This window comes from Protobothrops mucrosquamatus, unplaced genomic scaffold (assembly GCF_001527695.2).
Source record: "Protobothrops mucrosquamatus isolate PMUCROS unplaced genomic scaffold, P.Mucros_1.0 scaffold855, whole genome shotgun sequence".
Classification (NCBI taxonomy): Eukaryota; Metazoa; Chordata; class Lepidosauria; order Squamata; family Viperidae; genus Protobothrops; species Protobothrops mucrosquamatus.
In genome coordinates this window covers 173,550-181,495 of record NW_015387110.1, presented here as the reverse complement: position 1 = coordinate 181,495, position 7,946 = coordinate 173,550, and positions in this window count along the sequence as shown.

Genomic DNA, 7,946 nt, shown 5'->3' with positions numbered 1-7,946 from the left:
TCAGGCGCTTTGGAGAATAGCTTGACTCCCTCTTCTTTATGGCAGCCCCTGAGATATTGGAACACTGCTATCATATCCCCCCTCGTCCTTCTCTTCGTTAAACTAGACATACCGAATTCCAGCAACCGTTCTTTATATGTTTTAGCCTCCAGTCCCCTAATCATCTTTGTTGCTCTTCTCTGTACTCTTTCTAGAGTCTCAACATAAATGAGAAAGAGAAAGACATATATCAGGGTCCCTTTTTATTGATTCCCCCCCCCCAAATATGGCAATTCAAGCTGGGGAACTTTGATGTTGGGAATATCCCCCCCCCTTTTAAAAAAAACCCACAATCTTGCAGGCCTGCAATACCCAAAAGGTTCTTCCTATGCAACCATCCAGTATCTATACACTGGGACACATCCATGCTTTCCCCCACTACCTCCACCCATCACAGAAAAAAAAAGCCTCTGCCTCTACCAAGATCCATACTAGGAAAGGTAAGGGACTGTTCGCTGAGCCTTCCAGGAAACGTCTGCAGCACCCATCTCTGTCCCATGTTGGTAAGGCAGCCTTTCCCAAAGAGCCCTTCCAAGGCATGGAAGCATGAGCTTTACCTATAAAGAGTGGCTTTCTCCAATATTCTAACCCAAGGCTGGAACTTGACTGGGACCAGAATTGGGCTGAACCACCTGCTTGCAGAAGCTTTTAGCTGGTAATGCAGGAATCTCAACTGAAACTCAAGAGGCCAGCAACTTTGCTCTGCAGCTGCTGTCCAGAGCTGCTCCTGTACATGGAAGATCAGTTTAGCTAGCAAAGATCAGCATTACGGAGAGGCTTCTCTACCCAAAATTTAGTTTTCATTGGGTACACACAATGCTGGCATGTATTTTTTTGCTCACATCACATCCAAGATGTCCCTGTTTCTGGTCCTCCCATATATTTTCTTGCCTTGTTTGACTCCAGATAATCCAGATACACGCTGTAGAAGCAACCGGAGGCCCAAGCCAATCCAGTTGCTGCTCAGAAAACATACTTTGTGCAACTACTTTTGCAGCTGGGAGGGAGCACTGATTGCTGGTGTATTTAATTGAATGATCAATATCTCCCTTCACCTCTTGGGTCTTTTGATAGCAAAGTATTCAATGACGATTTCCCAGATGGTTGGGATACACATCAAGCAAAAAACCAAAAAACAAAACCCCCCAAATGTGCCAGATTGTAAATACTTTTGCTGAAACAGAATAATGGAGTTTTGGGTATTCGCTTGAAATTGAATTCATTATGTCAGCAAATGTTCTAAAAATAAACATGGACGTCTTGTGGAACTGTTGCCAAGTTAATTTGCCTAATGAATGATGCATCCCTTGAAAGAAATTCATCATTTCCAAAACAACAAGCAAAGAAACAAAAATCATCCCTTGCTAATACTAGACGAGCTTGGCAACTTTGCTTTGCTCTGAGGGGCTCCATATTGTGCTCAGTTTATTTATCATTAACAAAAGATTTTCACTGGCATAAAGCATGAACATCAAAGCTTCATCTCAACATTAATTTTATAATTTCACCCCACCCTGATCTTTTCTTTTTGGGTTTTCAATAAAATATATTCTTTTTGAGGGAATTGAAATACTGAGGTGTCATTCCAAAAAAGCCCTTTGAAATAGGCTACCCCAAACAACCAAACTGAATATACTCAATTTGGTTGAACTTTGAACTAAGTGCCATAATTCGTATTCTATAAATGTGAACCTTTCCAGAAGAATCGCTTGTCTTAATCTACTGCAGAAAAAAAAACAACCTAGAAGATTTAACAGTAGTTAAAATTAGCAGTTTATGATACCACAAAACATTTTAAATGCGAATCTAATAATGGTCTCTTAAAATTCATTTTATTCTGTAACGTAACTTTTCATTTGTATATTGTAATATAGTTTCGGTGCTAGTCCCCTTTGTAAATTACTGATAGATTTATTTTACTCTCTTTGAGTGAGGAATCCCTTTGCGATGTGAATTTTAAAATCAGTAACCAGGAAAAGTTCATAAGTTTTATATGCCTGTTTTGCTTTTTGGCTTTTGATTTGGGGTTCTGCCCCCCCCCAAAAGTGCCTTTTCTAATATCCTGCAAAGAAGTACGTTAAAAGTTCAGAGACAGCATTGAACACCAACACAACTCATTTGCAGCTTCAGTGGCAACAGAGGCGAGTGATGGAAATAAGAAATACACTAGGAAAAGGAATATACTGGGGGGGGGGGAAGCTAGAAGTTAAAATGTTTTGAAACCCATTGCTTTGGTGTTCCTTTTCCTCATGGACAGGCTCTCTTAACCCACCTTCCTATTTTGGCAATAAGGACGAGGCAGGATATGAGTCCAAAATCAGACCAGCCAGCCCCAATCCAGAGATCACACACACACACACACCAGAAAATTTTTTCAAAGCTATTCAGAATCCCACTACAAAAAGCTAGAAAACTTTACAGAAAAGAAAGGAGGCATTAGTCGTCATTCCAGTTATTCTGCCCTTCCTATCTCACACATTCGCTTAGCCTTATAGACAATCTTCTGTAGGGTCCAGCTATCCTACTCTGACCCCTCCACAGATGCTAAGGAGCCAGGTACTGAATTTGAGGAATGAGGTGACCTGTCCTCAGGTGAGCTGTTGGATCCCCACAATCCCTTAAAAAAAGAATGGGACTTTTTCTCTTTTCGGAGAGGATAACTTCAAGTGAGGGGTCCTTGATGCCCTCTCTGAGCTTGCTTGTTTTCTTGCAGAGGTTTCATTACCCAAATTAGATAATAAAACATCTGCAAGAAGACAACCAAGCTCAGAGAGTACCAAGGACCCCTCATTTCAACCCTGAGCTACAAATATTCTCTCAGTAACTTCAATGAGTTGTCCACATTCTACCTTCTTGTGTAGAATGTGGCTGGCAAGAAAGGTTGTTCTTCTAATGAATTCTCAGCTGAGTTTAGTTATTCTCACAAGCCACCTGCTTACTATAGGTTTCGTTCTGAGAAAATGAGTGTAGTTTTTTTAAAAAAATAATTTAATGGCCAGAAGAATTATCATACTTGAAATCATTGCATATGTGCAATTGGTTTATTTTCCCTTATTTAAATTGCCCTCCCCCAGTTCTATATTATCTGGGGACCAAAGCATAAGATAGTGCGAAAGAAAGAGATAGGGTTTAATCCCATTTACCTTTAAGCTTTCCTAATCTGGCATCCAAAATATTACAAATGTATTACAACTATGACTCCTATCACCCCCAACCACTATGTCACTGAGGATAATGGACTCTGTAGTCTAAGAAGATAGCTTCAATTTAATGAAGGTTATTAGGAAGGCTGGGGATGATAAGAGGTTAGTAGTGTAGGATATTTGAAGCACCAAGTTGGGAAAGATTACTTTGGAGTACCCAGTTCCACTTATCTTCATTATCTTTGCAATTTCACCATTAAATATCTTTCAGTGTTCCTTTTGGTTTGGTTTTTCAATCTTGAAGCTTCTATGAAAAGGCAGTAGAACATGTTATGCTCAATAAATAAATAAATATGTTTCTTCAGTTTAGAAATGCCCTAGATGAGAAAAGGTAGGGCTATTAAAGAAAAATATTTCCTTCCATCTACAGAGGAAAAAAAAACCCTAAAATTGGAAACCTTTTGCACATGTTCTTGAAAATAAGCCTAATCCAATACAAGGAATCTTCCAGAAATATTAAGTCAGTTCTGAATGCAAAATTGTGTGAGGGTTACAAAGATTTTTTTGGTGTCACCAGCAAAATTCTGTTCCCCAGTTTTTTATCCCTACATTTCTGGATTTCATAGGGTGCTTTGCAACTACATGTCAATATTGCTCATTGATTTTCTCTCACTGAAGGAAGAAAAATAAGAGTTATTTTCAAGCATTGTTATTGCCACAACTTTCTACACATGCAATGGAAGTGAATTCCAACCACTTCTAAATAAGCAAGGGTTTAGGATGCTAAAATAACGAAGATAAACAAGAAAGGATATTTGTTGGATGAATTTAGGATTGGATCATTGTAAGTTTATTGATGGGATTTCGTGCAGATGGGATTTAAAAGTTTCACACTGGTTTAAAATAATTTCCCATGGGTAAGGCAATAGGAGAGATGTTTTAAAAATTCATTCTTGATCTCTGTTCTGCAAATAAAGACCAATGTTCTTTTTATTCATTTCAGCTATCATCAAGGATTCTCTGCCTGGGAAAAACCACCCAGTACCATTTCTCCCCTTAGGGACCCCTTTCGTCAGTTGTCTACCATCTAACTGCATGAAAGACAAGAGACTAAAACAAATCTTTGTAAAAGATTGGTCTGTCCTAATACGAAGGCTGAATTATCCCTTTTCTTCCACTTCCCATTTTGTGTTATCGGTTTCTGCCTTTGATTCTAAATGAATTCATTTGGAAGTAGATTTACCTTGGGACGTTTGCCTTCAAACCAACATTTGTGCTCATCTGATGCATTTCTAGAGTAACAGAATCAGCCGCCCTGGACTCAAAGCGAGGGAGGAAAGAAGGAAAGTAGGAAGGAAGGAAACCCACTTCAAAAGATAGATGTGTGAGATTCAGGTAAACCGCTTGTTAGAGCCTTTAGGGATTGATGAGAATATTCCACATTAGCACCATCCATTTGAGTTTTGCCCAAAATGGAAAGAACTCTTTTATAGATCGCTGTCCAGTTGCCTCGGTTTGTTAGCATAGGAAAATAAATTTAGCCGCTGAATGCCTGGGAATAAGCCCCATAGTAGTGACACACACCAAGCATTGCCAGCAAAATCCGGGACGAGAGTTGAAGAACGCCTGCTCCAAGCAGGCAATCGGGGCGATTTCTTCGCCCTCCTCATCCATCCGTGTCTCAAGTCTGCTTTCAAGTAAATAGGGAGACGGTTCCTTCTCAACCACTCAAACCCGTCCCTCCATCCCGCCTGTTTTCCTGCCCCTGTCGCCACTCCAAAAAAAAAAAAAAAAGGGGAGCAATTTTAAGTCCCTCGGTTAAAAGGTACTGAGCAAACAAATACAGGCGATCGACGTTTTAAAAGGAGGAAGAGGGAGAAGAGAGATGTCTTTCTCTCGGGGGGGGACTGTGCTCCCCCAAAGACGGGCAAGTAGAGGGGTGCGCCCAGTTCCAGAACTGCGGTCTGGTGGAGCCTATTTATTCGTTGCTAGATCCCGGTTTAACCCCCCCCCCCAAAAAAAATCCCAAGCCTATCTCAAACTTGGAGGTCCGGCTGAGTTGCGCTGGCTTGCGGAGCGCAACTCACTGCGCGCTGCGTCCGACCCGCACTCACTGCGCGCTGCAAATTTCCCTGCGTCCTCTGCATCCGCCAGCGCCGGAAAACTTCGCTCTCAGGTTCGTTTCTATTTGGGCGTCCCGTCGTTTGCCCGAAACTCGGCCGTTGCAATGCGTGGGTTCGTTGCAACAATTCTACCTTCCAGACAGAAGAGGGTAAGCTGAAGGGTAGGAAAAGGAAAGAGGAGGCTTACTTCTAGCGGTGGCTTCCACTGAGCAAGTTTCAATCCAAATTTGACCCGATTTCTGACTAACGCGGGTGAAGTAAAACCGAATTTCCTGAACATTGCCTCGGCCTGAACCCTTGCCTCGGCCCAAATCGTCTCCTCCGCAAGATATTGCCTCAGTTGGTCCAACGTCTCGCGGTTGCTCTGCACGCATTTACTTGGGGATCATTCATTCCTTGAGAATCGGCACCTAGTTTCACTAGGAACATAATTCTCCCCCCCCCCCCTTGAACTGTAAGAAGTAGGTTTTCACACCTTTTGGATAGCAACTTCCATCAGACTCAGACCGCGTGGCTATTAGCAAGGAAGTAGTAAGCATCTAGAAACGGCTTTTCCCCCTGACTAGATAGTTCGCGGTGCCGTTTCGCGACAGGGGTGGTGATGGTTGCGTCTCATGCACGACAAAGCTGAGGAAAGCCACACCGCGCCGTCTGTTGGCAAAGGCAATTCCGAAAGAGTTTTTTTTGCTTTTTCATGTATATTGCTCTATATGCCTTTGAAAGCGTTTCTAGAAACTCGGTCTGAAGCCCAGCGCCGTTTAGATAACAGTCGCCCTACTTAATCGGAAAGAAAACCGAGGCACCTTCACTAAACGGCTGGGGGATAAAGGGATAACTTCAGGATTACACTATTAGCTTTTTCTCCTCATTTTGAGAAGTATCGTAGACGAGCCGAAAGTCACGCGGTGAACTTCGCGGCTAAGCGGGGGTGATGCGGACTAGAGTCTTATTCTGATATTCAAGGAGAGGAGAGAGAAAAGAGTAAAGGAGGGGGAGAAGGAAGTAGGAAGGTTGGAGGAGAGAGTGGTGAAAGAGAAGAGGAGGGGAGAGGAAGAAGAGGGAAGTAGGGAAGAAAGAGAAGGAAGGGAGAAAGGAGAGGAGAGAGAAAAGAGTAAAGGAGGGGAGAAGGAAGTAGGAAGGTTGGAGGAGAGAGTGGTGAAAGAGAAGAGGAGGGGAGAGGAAGAAGAGGGAAGTAGGGAAGAAAGAGAAGGAAGGGAGAAAGAAGGTAGAGAAGAAGGAGTGGGGATGCAGTAAAAGGGGAAATGGGCGAGCAACACCAAAAGTCATGTGCATGTATTTATTTCACTAAAAGTATCTTATATATAAGAATGTAAAAAGAACGTATGTTAATATCTGATAAATATCACAGTATATGTATGGGGGAGAGTTTGGAAAAATTAGGAAAAAAAAATGATATTCAAACTCTCCCAACAAACCAAGTCGTTTTTAGGACTCCAGATGGCGGAGGGAGCACGCTTCGTTTCCGGCAAAGCCCCACCTGTAAGCCCAGGACCCGAAGTGTCATCTAGGCATTTCCTTGCGTGTTTTGTCCCCGGTTGGTATGCATACACACGTGCGAGTACACGTGGCAGCTTAAGGTTAACACGGCGCCTTTAATTTACTGCCCGCTGTGTCGCTTTAAAGGGCAGATGCGAGAGCGCTGGTTTTTTTCCGCCCATTGAAGTCATTGCACAATTCTCCAGAAACCCAAGAAACGCGGGCCAAGATTTGTGGTCCCATATTTCGATCTGCGTCAGACGAGTTGTGTGTGAATATTTTGTTTGCTTCCGTTTAAAACCAGCCCCCCTGTGGATCTCAGGCTTTGTGGACAGAGCACTGTGGAGGTCACAGGTGGCCGTGGGAAAGGGAGAAGGCGCTAAGTCAGGCCCTGGTCCCAAGGAACAACGAGTAACTGGGCCAGGCTGCCCACGGCTAGAAGCAGAAGCAGCCCAGTTTAGCAAAAAGGGAATGTGAGTTCCTGGCTGTTCTGAATCCTCAATTTCCTGAATAAAATCTGTCCAAATTTGGGGATAACGTTGAGCTGGCATTCGGTGGGATTCAGTGGGACTTCACTTCGAAGTTGGCCCTACTTCCCGGTTCTCATAAAAATGAATGGAGCGAAATTGCGGTTGTCCCACCGGATTTCAGATAGGCAAAAGGAAAGGTAGAAAGATCAGGGTCTACTTCTCAGGATCTGGCCCAAGAGTTTGAGGGAAAGGCGGCTTGCACTTCCTCACACGCAACTCTTGATGTTTACATATATCCCCGAGATCCCTGGTTCAAATAAAGTCTGGGTCTATAAGAGTGACATTTTCCCACAACCTCATGATCAGCACTTTGTGCCAATCCCAAACTCTGGGATGAAGGGAGAGAAAAGGACTTTCAGAGATGGGAGAGGGGTTCTTCAGAGCAAGGAAACTTGCTGTTTAAAAACACCGGAACTAGGCCTGGCCTTTCTGGGATGATTCACTAGAGATAGTGTGGAATAGCAATTACCAGGGGGTCTTCAAACTTGGCCCTTTTATGACTTGTGGACTTCAACTCCCAGAATTCCTCAGCCAGGCACGCTGGCTGAGGAATTCTGGGAGTTGAAGTCCACAAGTCATAAAAGGGCCAAGTTTGAAGACCCCTGGCAATTAGA